The sequence below is a fragment of the Triticum dicoccoides genome, chromosome 1A (assembly GCF_002162155.2).
Source record: "Triticum dicoccoides isolate Atlit2015 ecotype Zavitan chromosome 1A, WEW_v2.0, whole genome shotgun sequence".
NCBI lineage: Eukaryota > Viridiplantae > Streptophyta > Magnoliopsida > Poales > Poaceae > Triticum > Triticum dicoccoides.
In genome coordinates, this window is record NC_041380.1 from 35921663 (window position 1) to 35938349 (window position 16687).

General features: G+C 46.4%; 1 long non-coding RNA gene across 5 annotated transcripts; it reads right to left on the minus strand.

Moving 5' to 3' along the window:
- Nucleotides 1–1025: 1025 nt before the first annotated feature.
- Nucleotides 1026–9418, minus strand: LOC119361298. 5 transcript variants are annotated; one of them, XR_005172880.1, is made up of 8 exons: nucleotides 8949–9418; nucleotides 8716–8849; nucleotides 8101–8575; nucleotides 7078–7165; nucleotides 3560–3657; nucleotides 3239–3270; nucleotides 2950–3078; nucleotides 1303–1569 (listed from the first exon to the last, which is right to left on the minus strand). It is a non-coding gene; the product is annotated as an uncharacterized LOC119361298 (long non-coding RNA). The 5 variants fall into 5 exon arrangements; XR_005172879.1 differs by lacking the exon at nucleotides 7078–7165 and having other exon boundaries at nucleotides 8057–8283; nucleotides 8467–8575; nucleotides 8949–9417; XR_005172878.1 differs by having other exon boundaries at nucleotides 8057–8575; nucleotides 8949–9417.
- Nucleotides 9419–16687: the final 7269 nt, after the last annotated feature.

The following is a 16687-nucleotide window of genomic DNA, read 5'->3' on the forward strand; positions in this document are numbered from 1 at the left end:
ATATTTTTTTTATAAAAATAAAAGAGAGAGGATAAAATGACTTCCTCAAAAATAAACAGATGAACTCTTTCTTCATTTTTGATTTAATTTTTTCCAAAACAGATGAACTTACTTTTTTTCAAAATTGATGAATTATTTTTTCAGTTGCGTTGGATTTTTTTCAAAATCAATTAACTTTTTCAAATTCGTGAACTTTTTTGAAGTTTCTGGACTTTCTTTCAAATGTCATGAACTGTTTTAAATTCAGGATTTTCTATGATTTTTTTGTCAAAAGTCAACGGTTGACCGGTCAACTGGCCAGCTGTCGACTGGTCAACCGTGATCGACGGGAGCGAAGGAGGCGATCGAGGCAACCTGGGCCAGCCCAGTTCACAGCCGCGTGGGCGCACGAACTGCCAACTGGCACCCATTAGGAGCTCTCGTGTTAACTTTCTCTGACTATTTAAATGCAGAGTTATTTTCTGGCCCAGGCCCATTTCGATCGCTCTACTTTTCTAGCCAATAAATAGAAGGCAGGAACCGTCCGAAACATTTCCACAGTTCTTTAGTCCCACCTCGATTGGGGAATATCAAGTTATACGGCTTAAGTATGCGTCTACAAATGGTTCCGCTAAGCCGATGATGACTATCCTAGAGACCGACATTCTGAGCGCCCTGTGCGCAGTGACGAAAATGTCATCAGGAATTAAATAGTCTGAGGCGACTTTTTTTTATGCCACCGCTGTCGTATTTGTTTACCCATGTCAAATTTGCTTTCAATGACCATAGAAAAGATAGCCGTTCGAAGCAAAGTACAATGCTAAAACTGCTTTTGAAGGACGGTTTTTAAAAAATTCAGAATTCAACAAAAAAAAAATATTTACATTTCAAAAAATACAGGCATACATGAAGGCATAACTCACATGTGTAAATTTTCAGGACGAAATACGTTAAAATGAAGGTTGTGCAAAAAAAGACAATGGCTTTTCAAGACACATTACTATTCATCCCAAAAGTCCATGAATTTTTTTGTGTGCATAGATCGCATCTCAATGTATTTTATTCTGAAATTTTATACGCACACACATCACATCATTGTGTACTGTACAAAAAAAATTAACCAAAAAGTATGAATTTTGAATTTAAGAAAAAACGGCCTCGAAGGAGGCCGAGCTCCAAAACGCCATTCTCAGTCCAAAGCTCGTATTCCCTCCGTTCCTAAATATAAGTCTTTTTAGACATTTCAAATGAAATACAACATACAGATGTATGTAGACATATTTCAGAATGTAGATTCACTCATTTTGCTCCGTATGTAGTCACTTGGTGGAATCTCTAGAAAAACTTATATTTAGGAACAGAGGGAGTACATGCCATCAATGAGCCAAAATATGTCTAGATACATCCATTTCTCTGACAAGTATTACCAGACGGAGGAAGTATTAGCTAAATAACCTCTAAAAGCATGGAGATATTATTAGGTTCAGAATGAAAAGAAACTTATGCCAAACGGATGTATCTAGTAATGAAATACATATGGATCCGAGAGATTATTATAATATCGCCATGTTTCTTAGACACCGAATTATTCTGCATTGTCAGATAAGAAAAATGATGAGAGAAGACGATCAGAACAACTAACCAGCAGCAGACTGTTTAAAGGGCTTCAAAATCTCATTATGTTTCAAGAACTATTTTCATTCAAGTAGAACAGAGAAATTCATTTGAGGGGTAGCCTTAACATCATAATCGCGGTACGTTCTCAAGAATATTTCTATTCAAGCAAATTGTTCTAGAAAGAAATATACTGCCACTGATCTGAATTAATCACCACAGCCTCTTGTCTTGAATAGAGGTTGCGTCAATTAATTCGGATCGGAGGGAGTACCTTTACTTTTCTTTTGATCCAAGTCCATGATGAATGATGCACTTGATAATAGTTCCCTTTTTAGTGGGAGGCGACAAAGACATGTCATACTACTTGTCGATGCTTGGGTAAAAGCAGAGATTCTGAAGTTGCTACAGAAAGCAAAAGCCTAAAAACTAAAAGATTATGATGATAGTTGGATAATCAATATTAAGCTATATTTCTTTTAGAGCTGATTGGAAGAATGAGCTGGACCAATGGGAGTTTGTGACATAAGGAGAGTATAAACATTACAGATGCACTATATAAAGTATATTGAGAAAAACATTATTACATCAGACTCCCTCCGTTTCTAAATATAAGCCCTTTCAGATATTTCAATATGGACTACATAGTACATACGGATGTATATAGACATATTTTAGAATGTAGATTCACTCGTTTTGCTTGTTACGTAGTCCATATTGACATCTCTAAAAGGTCTAATATTTAGGAACGGAGGGAGTATAACGTAACATAACATAGAGATATAATAAACATGTCCTGATTTTAAAAACAAATTTACTACGATTAGGGCATTTTGAAGACAGAGCTCCATGGAGCCCTTTATTTTGAAAAATTCAAAATTCATAAATTTCGATTTCAAAAAATTCTGAAAAAAATAAACATGTATGCAAGGATGTAATGTGTATGTGTGATAAGTTTCAGGATGAATTGCGAGCTGCATAAAAAAAACAAAATCATGGACTTTAAAAATGAACAGTACATATATGGTAAAAGGCCCCACATTTGTCTTTTTTGTGTAGCTCACGTTTTAATGTATTTTGACCTGAAAATTTGCATACATGTACATTATGTATCTAGGTGTATCTGTATTTTTTTCCAGAATTTTTGAAACTGAAAATTTTGAATTTTGAAGTTTTCAAATAAAGGCCTCCATGGAGCTCGGTCTCCGTTTGACATTTTCGATTTACTACTCCCTTTGTACATAAATACTAATTTTTTTTATTTGTGAACAAAGGAAGAATAAAGTAATACGACAGGATTACGAGAAGATGGAAAAGGAACAAAAGAATATGTACCCCTTAGAAGCTAACGCGTACCTTAATAGCATATAGTAGTTCTTCCGTACAATTCATACATGTTCCTCTTTCAGTTGATTCCTTGTCGTATTTTGAGCCATCGAGCCTAACAATTAAATCCAAATCTTCCGCTCTTATCATCCTCGAAGTCTATCATAGGAGGAATGGAGAACCATTTAACAGAAAGTGATAGCAAATCTTTTCTATAGCCAAAAATTCCCTGTTTGTTGTGCTTAGACTTTGTGTCAAAATATTGTCTTTTTTGCTCATCCAACAGATAAAGTTCCTATACTTGACACAACTTACATACCTTGGCATATAGTGATCCTTTGGTGTAAGAATCTGCATAGAAAATAAATCAGATCCATAAGAAAGATACCAAGGAGTGAGCAATCCATTTTCATATCCTAGTCCATGTTGCAATTCCTTTCCCCAAATTGATTGTAAATCTGCAGGATATAATTCGGCTAGCTACAGTGTGTGAACCATGTAGTGTTCCACCTCTCCACTAAATCGCAACAGTTCTTGCTTCTGAGGTAGGAAAGGAATCATGGTCTAGGGGTACAGCATAACATATGGGACTAAGCACTACCTCCTAGCTCAAACCCCTAAAAATTTAACAACTTCTTACCTTAATCCCAAAAAACCTGAGCTCAATAATTCCACGCATACCTACTGGGTTTGGCCAAGCTTCTCGTCAACGAATGCCTACCAGTGGAGAATGTTGTGCTGCTCCAGTGTGAGGTAAGGAATAGATTAGGGGGCAGGTACTGGATTATTGCATAAAGTACACTTTTCATATCACCAGAAAGCAACAATCATGATTATAAAATCGAATGTGCAACTGGACCTTTGCCTAGCCCAGAATAGTAGGCCTACAAAAATAGTGCAATTCCGAACATCATGTGGTACATTACAGTTCATAAACAACAGACCCTCTCTCAAAAGCACAACCAGCTAAGGCTACTCCGGTGAAGCAAATGTCTAGGCCATAACATGAAACAGCAAAATAACTAAACTATCACTAAATAGTAGTACCAGCAATCATGTAAGAGCATCTCCACTGGCCCCCCAACAAGCCCCTCGAGGCGCCTTTTTTAGCGTTGGCGGCGAAACATCGGCCAAGTTGCGGCCCCAGATTGTTGTTTATCGCCGATTTGGGCCAAAATAACAACCGGCAAACCCAAGCCGAACCCAGCGCACCAGGGGGCACCTGGGGGTACCGGCTGAAGCGAAAAGGGGGCCCACGTGGTCGGCGACAGACCGGCCTATTCCCGCCGTTTTCCCCCATTTTCCCTCCATTGCCCAAGCACTTCCCCCCTTCTCCACCGCCGCTCCCGCTATTCTCCTCATCAGATCCGACCGCCATGCCGCCGAAGAAGTATGCGGCCCCTCGCCTAGCCACCGATACCGCCCAGCCAAAGCAGAGGAAGCCGAGGGCGCCGATGGCAAGGCCACAGGGCTTGTCGAACGCCGAGTGGAAGGTAGGCGTTGAGTAACCACCGATCCCCAGAACAGGCTCATCACCAAGAGGGCCAGGGACGCGGCGGCGGCGGCGGAGCAGGAGAGGCGTCTCGCGTGGGGATGATGAACCTTCCGCATGGCCACTGCCCACAAGCTGCGTGAGGGAGCCAGCAGAGCGTCGCGTCGCCGGCCAACTTCTCGCCGCCGCTATGGGGGTACGCGCCCTCGCCTGGCTACTCCGACGGCAACACGCATGGCGGCTTCAACCCCAGCATCACCTTCCTGCATGGCGCAGTGCCGCGTGCCTCCGGCCTCAACACCCAGTACAACTACTCGCCGCCGGCGTACTCAGGCTCGCTTGCGCCGCCTCTGCGCCGTGCCGCCCTACCCTTCGCACACGGCTAGGCGCCACAGTTCAGCAACACCGACGCCAACCTGGACGAGATCATCACGAGCGGCTCGGTCGCCGCCACTTCGTGCCCCGGGTTCCACGCGCAAGACAATACGATGGACACCGCCGTCGACATGGATGACGTGCTCGACGACGCCAAGGAGGAGGCGGAGGAGGAAGAACAGGTGGAGCCGGAGCCGGCGCCGCAAGAGAGAAAGAAGAAGCGGGCGCCCAACACAAGCCGGGCGAGCCTCGCGTCAAGTGGACGTCCAAGGAAGACGAGTGCCTCGCCGATGCATGGAAGACCGTCAGCATCGACCCGATCACCGGCTTGAATCAGAACACCGACACATACTGGAGAAGAATCAAGACGGCGTTCGACGAGCACAAGCTGGTCGACCCCGACTTCGCCAACATCCACATGGATCACAGCGACAAGGCCATGGCGAACCATTGGGCGACCATCTAGGCGTCCTGCAACAAGTGACATGGGATCCTAGAGGAGGTCGCGGCTCGCCCGGAAAGCGGCGCCAACATCGAGGGGCATGTATGGTCAGTCGTCGGCTCAGTTCTTTCGTCGTGTACTTCGCCGACACTTGTTCTTCGGCTGTGCAGATGGTTCGAATGTTCAACATGTTTCGCCAGGACAACAGCGACCAAGAGTTCAAGTTCCTTCACGTGTTCTCCAGGATCGAGTCGTGCAAGAAGTGGAGGGAGTGCCGACTCACTCTCGCAAGGCCAAGGAGACCTACAAGCCGGATGCGCCTGCCCCGTCGGCGGCAGAAGGGCGCCCTGATGGCAACAAAAGAGACAAGGGGCGAGGGGCGCGGCACCCGCTGCTGAACGGCTGCAATCATCGATCAAGCAGTGCATCGCCGATGCCAAGAACAGTGCCGCCAAGAGGGAGGAGAAATCCAACGCGAGGTGGTCGGCGTTGATGACGAAGCATGACGTCAAGCTCGACCTTCCCAGGACCAAAGTCGCCGCGAAGAAGAGGAACACCGACCTGGCGCTCTTGATGGCGGCAGACATGTCGACGATGGACGAGCAGGTGAAGGCGTGGTACCTGGCAGAGCGTGGCCTCATCTTGAACCAGATGCCTCGACAGGTGGCAACCGCCGCCTCTACGCCCACAACGACGCCAACGCCGACGCCAAGCCTGAGAAGTGAACATGTGCGGACGCCCTGCGTGAGCACTGAAGCCACGCCAACGCCAACGTCGAGCCCGAGCACTGAAGATGCGCCCACACTAACCTCAGCCAGTCCCATGGCAGAGGAGCCTGCCGTTTGATGCGTTCCATGTCTATGATTCCTTCATTTTGATCACCGAACTTTTGGGTATGTTTGATCGCCGACCTGTGCCATGATGATCGCCTAACCTGTGGCGTTTTTTGGCAGCAGGAAAGATAAATTAGAATTTTCGGGCGTTTGGGGGCCGAAACCTGGGGGCGCGACTGGAAACTCGATCGCCCCCAGGGCAGAAAAACCGCCGGCGCATACGCCAAAAGACATTCGTCGGGTGCCCTGGGGGGGCAAACGGCTGGAGATGCTCTAATGGTTAAATCAAAACCTGGAAAATGCACTCATGAACACCTACAGGACGAGATGGGCCTTCAAACCTAAGAAGGAGCAACCAAAGACAAGGTGGCCATTGACAGATTGACGAGGAAGCACAAGGACGTGGCCGCTAGACTTCTCATGATCATTTATCCCCCTTGAGGCTGTATTTCCTTTCCTTGTGGGCTTATTTTTGCTGTTGCCCCCAGCCTGTACCTTACCTTTATTTTCTTTCGTTTCTATGGACCTCCGTTTTTTGGTTGGATGTTGTGCTTCGGTTGTGGTTTGCTTTATTTATAAAGCGGGGCGAGAAGCCTTTTTCGGTACAAAATTCAATTAGCCGTGGCCCTTTTCAGGAATCATCCACAACACCCTATCCTAACAACTGAGTGTGTAATCCATCCTCACACAATGACAAAAAAGTATACTAGAACACAACTAACGAATTCAACAAAAATAGATGTAGCTAGTTAAAGCCTAGTTTCATAAATGTCAAAGAGCAGTTTCATATGATTCCATTGTGTTATGTGTGTGCATCAGTTTTCAAACATGATATATATAAAAACAGGAGGGTGACAGAACCTATACTAGAACCTACTACAACGCCCCTTCGGTCAGTTTTGCATCAGGTTCACTATGGGCAGAAAAGACAACACAAAAGTTGAGTGGTAGAAAATAGTGAAACTAATCTGATATGTCTTGTGGTTCCACGTCCTATCGAGGGCATCGCTGCTGACCTTGGCAACACTGAGGAGGTCATGGTCCACACGAAGTTCTTGGGCCTAAAGCTTCTTGGTTCCTCCCCCGGCTAATCCACCTTCCGAGCTAACCAAGTCAAATCAATATAATTTTAGTTCCATTGTGAGTATCCGAGACGCTCTGAAACAACTGGATATTCTCCTAAAAGGCAAATAAAAAGCACTCTGAATAGATGCAAACTTTGAGAATTTCTTGTTGATTCAGTCCAGAGGAAGAGACGGCGATGGGGTGGTAGTGGGGGCAGAAAGCGAAGGGATGCAGGGGTGAAGAGCAGACGGAAACGGGGGCAGACACAGCGGTGGTGCTCTGAAAGGAGCAGAGGCAGCCCCGACAACAGCGTGCGAACAAGAGCAAGGGTGGCCATGGCAGGAGGTACCACCAAGGAGAAGAGCAATTGCGGCGCGGAGGCGGACAGGCAGCGGGTGGCAGCCGGAAACCGTAGTGCGGGCGATTGGAAGAGGACGGAATGGGAGTTACACGGCAGTGTTGTGCGGTCGTGTGAGGGTGAGAGGCCAACGAAGCCAGACATAGTGGTAACCCAACAAGTTTAGAACAAATGCTCATGTAGCTACTTTTTTTTCACCCGTCTATTTCCATGAAATAGTGAAGAATTGGCTATCAGGAATAGGGCTTAAGTGTACTCTCATTTCAGAGATGTGCTTGCATTTTTGCAATATATTCAGTTTAGGTCAACTGTGAGAATCAGGAATATGGCTTAAGTCTCAGCTACGCTTGCACACATCATATTTGAAGTTAGCGAGCAGCACAAGTACTTCACAACCAGTCTTGAATCAAAGGAAATAACATCATATTTGAAACGATAAAAAAGAGGTTACACTTTTTCTAGGGAAAGATGTATGTTAACACACTAACTTATTAGTGATCGGATGTTTGAATGTAGCAAAACATGGATTTTCAAGGCTTCAGAGCGAAATGAAAGTGATCAGAAGACAAAACCTTTGCAAGTAGAGCTTTCCCTGTTCCCCATACAGTATGACTACCTTGAGAGGCCTAAATCCAATGTCCTCATATAGCTCGGGAAGTTCAACTGGTTCTTTAATATCTTGAATTGGAACATGTAAACCACCGACATCCGAACAAGACTCCAAACGTGTCATTTCAATTTTCATGACAGAAATCATAGGACCAACTTCACCTTGCAAAATTCCGACCACCAAGAGAACCTGAGAAAAAGACAGGTAAAGCTCAATAAATAAATACTCCAAGGCAGAATTGAAATTCATCACATCAATCAAACAGATACTCCGATGGCCTAAGCTAACCAGTCCTCTCTCTGAGTGTATAAATAAATAAACCACAAAAAGAATATGAGAGCTGAAGACTTAAATGCAGATTTCTATTGCAACCATTTCACTCTTTCCAATTGAATAAAAATATAATGACCACAGATTCTGCCAACTTTTCTTCTCCTGGTAATTGGAACCATGTAGTAAGGACCAAGAAACTTCAGAAAACCTGAAGAAGCAAACAAGTGGTAAATGTTATAATTTGAACAACTAAAACGATTTGATAGATATACTCTATGAATCTCAGTTCATGTTGAAATACAAATTATTCCATAGCATTTTGTGACAAAATTCAGCACAGCAGTCAACCTATTTCCCTCGTGAATCCGCCAAATTAGTTCATCAATTCTCCGTGTAACTAGTAGGATACTCCTGGATACCCAAATCAATAGACTCCAACCGGTCAATCTTCAGCACCGTCCAAAGAGTCCTGCTCTTGTGATCTGATGGGGTAGCAAAAAGAAGCCTTATGGTGTAGCACAAATACAAATACGCATGATGGTGCAGGGAAAAAGAGTGAGGAGTAAAAGGATGGGGGTGACCTTGATGACGACGGCGGTGAGGAAAGGTACTGGAGCGGCGGGCTTACTGCTCCGAGGATTTGTCCGGGCCTTCTCCTCGGGCTGCTACCGAAAGTAACGATTTTATCCGCCTCGGAGATGGTCGCTGGGACGCCGAGACAACAGGGTTTGGCGGAATCGCAGCCGGTGAGGGAGTCCACGGCCCTTGGTGGCTCGCGTCGGCGCCGTCGCAGGATCCGGCATCGGCACCACCGGATCAAGCCGGAATTACTCCTCCCGTCGAAAAAAAATCGATCTTTTCCGGCATCGCCACCACCGGATGAAGCCGGAATTACTCCTCCAATTGATCTTTTCCAAGGGAGGGAGTACGGGACGGGGATGGCGGAGTTTGGAGAAGGGCACGGGGACGGTGATGCGGCGAGGAGAGAAGGAATCGCGGGCGGAGGAGGAATCGGAGATGGGGAGGAGGGCGTCAGGAGGTATCTGCGGGTTTTTTTTTTATTATTATTATTACGGACGTCGCGACATCTTTTCTCGACGGACAAAAAAAATGTCATCAGGAATTTAAATATTTAGGCTTCCTTAGCGAGAATTCCAGAAATTCATTCCACACAGGAACCGAACTCTGATTATCAAGGAGTGAGACTACTACCCCAACCATTGGGCTAAAGCCCAATTCCCGTTCAGTTTGCTTCAACGCGTGTATAATAGTTTTAAGCTATTTCGCATTTGTGTGCTTCTCTTTGTTTAGCCACATAACAGTTTCTTTCTTTTTCGTTTTCTTTTGAGAATCACATAACATCTTTCTGAGACATGCATAGCTTAGCTGTACTGATGTTCTATTGCTAGCCCAGCCATGTATGAAGTTATAGTCCTTGGCTCTGGTTGGTCGACATTGCGGGCTTAATTTACTTTTGGATAAATTTTTTGATCAAGCTCTTATTGTGTGGTGGTTGTTTTGAAGTTCCGGTCCTTTTGAGGGAAGAAACTTTTGCTTTTGGTTTTGGTTCTTCAAGCAACACACACAAACAACACTAGTAATTGGGTATACCAAACAAAACCTATGATATGTAGGACAGTAAAACTGAGACTAACTTCAGCCCTCTCACGCACCGAGTGTTTCTGGCCATCTATTTTCCGTGATATGGGCGTTCCTTACCGTCAGATATGCTGGGTTTTTTTACTTCCACCACACATTTGATTTCCTGGCCCAACTGTCCTAAAGGTCGGCTGCTCCAGGGGCAAAATCTGAGTCCTCTGGTTGTCTGGGCCTTTTTCCCCGGCCCAACTAGCAAACCACTCATATCCCACCCCACGAGCGTTACTGAAGAAAGGCCTACCAAACGATCACAGTCGAGTTAGAAAAGAAATGCCTCACGAACCCTAACAGAGGAGACGCCCGGAGATGACAATCCATATTCTCGTCAACCGCCACCGCTGCGCTCGTCCGATCAACCTCCGCACATCACCCCATCGTGAAAGAAAGATCTCCACAGTCGGTGGAGTTCCCTTTCCCATCCCCATGACAGCCGACGAACATGGAGCGACCGACAAATCTATCCACCTAGGCGAGGAGGTGTGACTTACAGTTAGGGCGCATCGTCCCCGGAAAAGGACACAAGTACTTGTCTACATCCATTCAGCTTCTCGATGAGTAGCCTAATCGATTGACCTGCACATGCTTAATCGAAGGTACAAACTGTTGTACGCATTGCTTTATTTTCCCCATTCTGGTTCCTTCTTTTCTTTTGGTTATTTGGTTTCATTTGTTCTAGAATCCGGCTCATGGCATCGGTGTGGAAGCTCGATTTAGTCGATCCGTTGATTTATGGTGGCACAAAGGTATGCGTCTTGTGAGGTTCTATCGCCAATTCAATGATGATTGATTGAGAGTTTAACCAGCCATTACTCATAGTATAATGCACCGGATGCCGGTTATTGCAGGTTTGTTACAATTTGGGATTCATAATTTTCATTCCATTGGGCTTGCAGGTACGTGGGATGGAAGCACATCTGAGAGAAGCGATGCGAGTCAATGGGATTGAAAGCAATGCATGGGAAGACATTAACGTGACGCAATGGCCAGTACGGAATATTAATATGCCAAAATCCGATGAGACGTCAGTCAACAATATTAGCTTTTGTTTTTGTTTTAGATTGTTAATATCTGAAATGCTGATCTAACAACATAAAATGTTGCAGTTCTTGTTGTGAAATGTACATGCTGAAGAACATCGAATTATTTACGGGAGTAAAACTGAGGTTGCAATATGATGAAGTACGTAGAGTAACACCTAAAATTCTATCATTTTTTGAAACATATGGAACGATACTAACATATCCTCGCATGCAGGCCTACATCGACAAATTCAGAAGAGAGCTACCTATTGTGCTTGTCGATTCACCCTACAATAAAATGAAATACAGGAGTAGGTTCAAGCAGTACCATGCTAGGCAATCGGATGCAGCTGCGGTTGAAGACGACGAGGATGCAAGCAGTTAGTCCAGCATTGTGGTTCATTCTTACATGTGGAGTGTACACTTGGCCATAAAGCGATAGAGTAGGGTGTGGTTGGGTTTTAGTCCCGAAGAAGGTTTCCTAGCCGTGTTCTTAGTTCATTGCACATGAGTCAAGTTGTAAAACTTCAATAATATTGGTTACTATATTTTGCTTGAAATAAATTTGGTCTCCATGGGATCTCGTAGAAATCTATATTTGCTTTTTACTACCATGTGACAGTAATGTTGCCTGGGGCAACCCTAGAAGAATAATGGATTATGATATGTCTATTTTCATACGAGAGAAAAAGGTACGAGCATTAGAATAGCCTCACAACAGAAGTCAAAAATACTGCCTGATTCAACACGGAATCCCAGCTATGTCTCGTAGGCAGGCCGCAAAGCCAAAAAAATAGAGCATAGGATAACAAGAGTAAAAGCACGTACCATAGGGGGCCTCTGCAGGTGCTGCAACGCTGAATTGAAGCGATCACCTTCAGGAGCACAGTGGTGTGGCCATGGTACATCCATCCTGCCTCATGGAATCACATAGCATGTTCTGTCATAGCCCTACAAAACAGAGGAAAAATTACTACTTGTACTAACCTTGTCAAGTGTGTGCATGTAACAAATGTTGGACATAAGTAAACACGGAAGAATGAAATGCAACATATGGAATAATCGAATGGTCATTCCTTTCTCTCTGCTTTTTGCGAGGACCATTACTCTCCCTTTAACAAGGCTAAAACATCATAATAAGACTTAACAGCAATCTTGAAAAGGTGGATATCCCATGTGAATCTAATTTTTCATATAAAGCACATGCCAAGTCTGTTGATCCTAGTCCAGCAATTGCACAAGAAGAAGCGAGCATCATAAATATTGAGCAACATAAGCTATGAATTGTTTATAGTACATTCCAAAATTAATAGCTTATCATCTCTATTGATCTCCAAATCTCACCTATCAGCCAAATTGAAAGAATACATGTTGAATGCAACAATTGAACGTTCGTAGATCATGCAGTTGGGGTTGGACGAATGGGGTTGGCCGTCGAGGCTGGGGGCCGGCTTCATCTAGTCCCGTGGAACATGATCCATACCCAACCACCTTGCCATCGGACGAGACGCATGGCCAGATCAAAGCTGCACCCATGGCTGAGAAATGATATGTAGAGGACGCAAACAACCAATTGAGGTGTGGGAAAGAGGTTGCCTATAACCTTGTGGCTATAGGCACCCGCATGGAGGACTGGGAGGTGGGATGGCGCCGACTCTTCGCCGGCGGTCGCCACGGGGAGGGCAGTGGGCCTCCTCTCGTGTTCGTTGAAAAGCTGGTGCGAGATCGCGAGGGAATTGGGGTGGTGGAAGGGAGGGGCTGTGACGTGCAGCTAGATCCTGCCGGCAACGAGGGAGGGAGGGGCTGCGACGAGCGGCTAGATCCTGCCGGCAAGGATTAAAACCGTAGTGGCGGCGAGGAATAAACCCTAGCGAACGGGATAAATATTGAACCAAAAATAGCCCTGAAATTCGTACCGAGAATACCCTCGAAATATTTGGGAGGGAAAATCAGATCAGTTCGAAATATTTTTTCTCCCGAAAATGCCCCTCGGGGTCTGATATAATACATGTGACATCAGCGTATTGCATCGGATCCGGACCGTCGAATTCGCTCCGATGGACGGTCCATATCGTCCGGATGCACTGTAAAATGACCCTTATTATTTTTGTATAACAGTCTTGATAGAAAATCCTTTCCAACAGAACGGTTGAGTGCAAGCCTGAAAAATGATAAAATCATGGATGGTACTTCCAGTAACATAAATCAAAATATTGTTGCAGAATCTTTTTAGTCTGCACTTCCATCCATGGTTAATTCCATCAAATATATGTCAACTTAACTAAATGCAAACATGAAATGCGAGATTATAGAGATGCATGCACAATAATATAAAATATGTAAGATGGTAACGGAAGAGGTACTCTAGCAAAAGCAGAGGTACAATGATTCTAGTTTCACACCGAAATAGCAATGAATACATGACTATCAGGATGTGAATAGTACAAAAAAAGAGCATATGAAAAGCAGAGATGATGCCACTTGTGCTGATGTGCATATAAACCTATCAAATTCAGACTAGGTAATAACTGGGAGGTACCTTAGCGTTAAGAAAGTACTTGTAAAAATTGTAGATTTGCAGGAAGAACATAGTAGTGACCATTGTTGAAGAAGAAAGAGATCTAATTATTCATACTAAGTATATTATTTTTAAGACACCAATTTGCATTACTACCTATAAAATAGGAATCCCAGGTTTGTTCAGATGAATGAATGTCCCACCACATATATACTTTAAAAGGACCGAAATCTCCTTAAAAGTTGACTAACATAGAAGACATGCACAAGAAAAATAACTCATTGCACAGGAACAGAGAAGTATTAGAATGGCGATGAGCTCAAATATAAATCTAGAAATTTTACTATGTGAAGATTTATATTTTTCTTATCTATTTTCAATGGGAATGTAACATGCACAATTTAGCACATAGTGGCAACTACAAAATTAGTGATCTGAATTAACTTAGAACTGAAGACACATGTTGCACTTTTAATCAGTTCATGCCTTTAAATGCCCTAGTGAAGAGTGAAAGATCTGATGCACAATATTACTATCTTTTAGAAAATAGCAGTACAGACTATGGGTATAGATATACATAGCCATGATGCATGCATGTAGTACGTGATCCCAGTTTCATCCATATACTTATGTACGCCCTCACCGACACCTTCAAATCTCGTTTGCGATTTATTCCATGCAGGTTATTGCAAAGATGAAGTGGCCATGACGATCGATCAGGTTCTACCACCGGACGATCCGGCGCGTATCGATCTTCACGTGGGCGAGAAGATCGAGATGATCCAGCGCGTTGTTCATCGGAAGACGGCGGCATCGGCGATCCGGCCCTGGAAAGGACCCATTCCTAAGGTGAGTCTTCCAAATCTTACATTATTTGATATGATTAGACCAGAATCTTGGATTACGGTGAAGAAGCGGAAGAATGCGAGGCGGCACGCCGGTCGGCAGGCGTCGGCGGTGCCCGTCATGGCTGCGGCGGCGACCGAGATCTCGACCGCGAGGTCGATTCGTTTGAATCAGCTGCTGGGTGCGGCTGGGCCGGTTCGGACGGATTTGGGCCTGCGTGAAGTTGGGCCGGAGTCAGATGGGTATGAGGCCCATGCTGCTCCAGGCTCTTCTGCCTGTATCGTTATCGATGCCCCATGCACGTACGAGGACGAGCGTGATTTCTGTCGTGCGCCGTCGCCCCTTCCTTCTAGGGTTCGCAAGCTTGGGTCGCGAGGTTTCCCGGCTTGCGGGGCTAGTCGGGCAAGGAGGATCCCTCCACTCCGTACGATGGCCGGCCGTGGGGCAGCTCCGCCGCCTGCTGGGAAGACCACCGGTGCGGTGGGAAGGGGCGGGGCAGCTCCGCCGCCGGCGGCGGGGCCTGGGCGAGGTGCCCTGGCGCTGCCCGGACAGAGATCGCTGGCGGGCAGTGGAGGGGCGCTAGGTCTTCCGGGCCGGGGCGCTACTCTCCAGGGCGCCCAGCCACCGGGGCAGCAGCTCCCTGCTGCAGGGCGGGGCGGGCCGAGGCCGCCTGCGCTGGGTGCGGCGCCCAGAGCTATACCAGCAGCAGGTCGTTCTGGCATGCGGCCGACGGTGCCGAGTGTGGCCGGAGTGGCTCCGGCTGGTCGTGGTGCTACTGCCCTTGGGGTGGTGCAGACTCCCTCTGGTGGTCCGCCTCGCGCCGCACCTCCGCCCCACTACGTCGCAAGGCTGACCCAAAACCACGCGGGTCCAACACAAACGAGGCCGAATTCTAGCAACAGAGACCTCAAGGATCCGCCCGAGGCCAGTGGGGGGATGATGGGTATGATGCGTATGGTGACGGACAGCACCGAGGATCCTCTTCCATGGGAGGAGGTCGTGGATTTGCATGGCAAAGCGACGGGTCTGCTGAGAGACCGTTTCTTGGCCCGGCAGGTGGTTTTGTTGAGGGGGCCTCCGGCCCAGATCACCGTCAGAGAGGAGGCTTTCATGGCCATCGTGGTGGTCGGGGTAGGGGCCGTGGGAGATTTCGCCGACCGCCCCCGCCCAGGGCAGTTGATCCTGCGGCGTCTACAGTGGAGTCCGACCATACTTCCACTGAGCTTCCTCCCCAGGCGATGGAGGTGGTGAATGCCTTGGCCAGTGTTGAGGTTCCTGAGGCTGGGACGATGGATGAGGCTACCGACAGGTCTGATGCCGAGAGGGCGTCCAAATATGCACGTAAGGAGAGGATGATTTGTTACCGTTGTGGTGAGAAGGGCCACTTCATTGCTGAGTGTGAGGCCCAACTGTGTGAGTCGTGTGGCAAGCCTGCACATGACTCGGGGGAGTGCCCGTTGTTGCGTGACCTGCCTCCGACGCTTAATATTTATGGAGTCTATTGTGCTGAGCTCATGTTTTTTGAGTCCCCGGCGGCGAGAGAGGTCCCGGAGGATACCCTGAGCTTGACTACCGGGATTGTGAAAGCGACCCAGGGCGAGGTGACTAAGGCACAGATTGTGAGGAGGCTTCAGGAGCTGGCTCCCGGGGATTTTAGATGGGAATTGGTGCTCATCAAGGACAGTGTTTTTAAGGTTGATTTCCCAACTGTGGATGATTTGCAGAGATTGTTGAGCTTTGGCTTGTGCAGAGTCCCCGGTACTAAGTGTATCCTGGAGTTCCACGAGTGGAAGCAGGTTGAGCCTAAGGGAAAGCCGCTTACGCAGGTCTGGTTGCGGTTTAGAGGGGCTCCATCTAAGCCTTTGCAGGATGCTCGAGTGGTGGCTAGTATGGGCATCTTGGTTGGGAAGACAGAAAAAGTGGATATGGCTTTCACACGTGCCCATGGGGTGGCCCGGCTTTTAGTGAGTGTTCTGGATATTGAGTTCATGCCTGATAAGGTCAACTGGACCTATAGGGGAGAGGTGTTCCCGCTAGAGATCGAGTTTGTGGACACTGATTTATTTGCTGATGCGGTTAATGGTAACGATGTTGACATGCACGACAGTGATGGAAATGCGGGGGCCAAGGGGGCACCGTCAGATGAGCCCACGCGAGAGGGGTCTCACGGTTCTCACCCAGCTACTCAGTTGCCTGGGGATGGGACTGAAGGAAATATGCCCTAGAGGCAATAATAAAGTTATTATTTATTTCCTTATATCATGATAAATGTTTATTA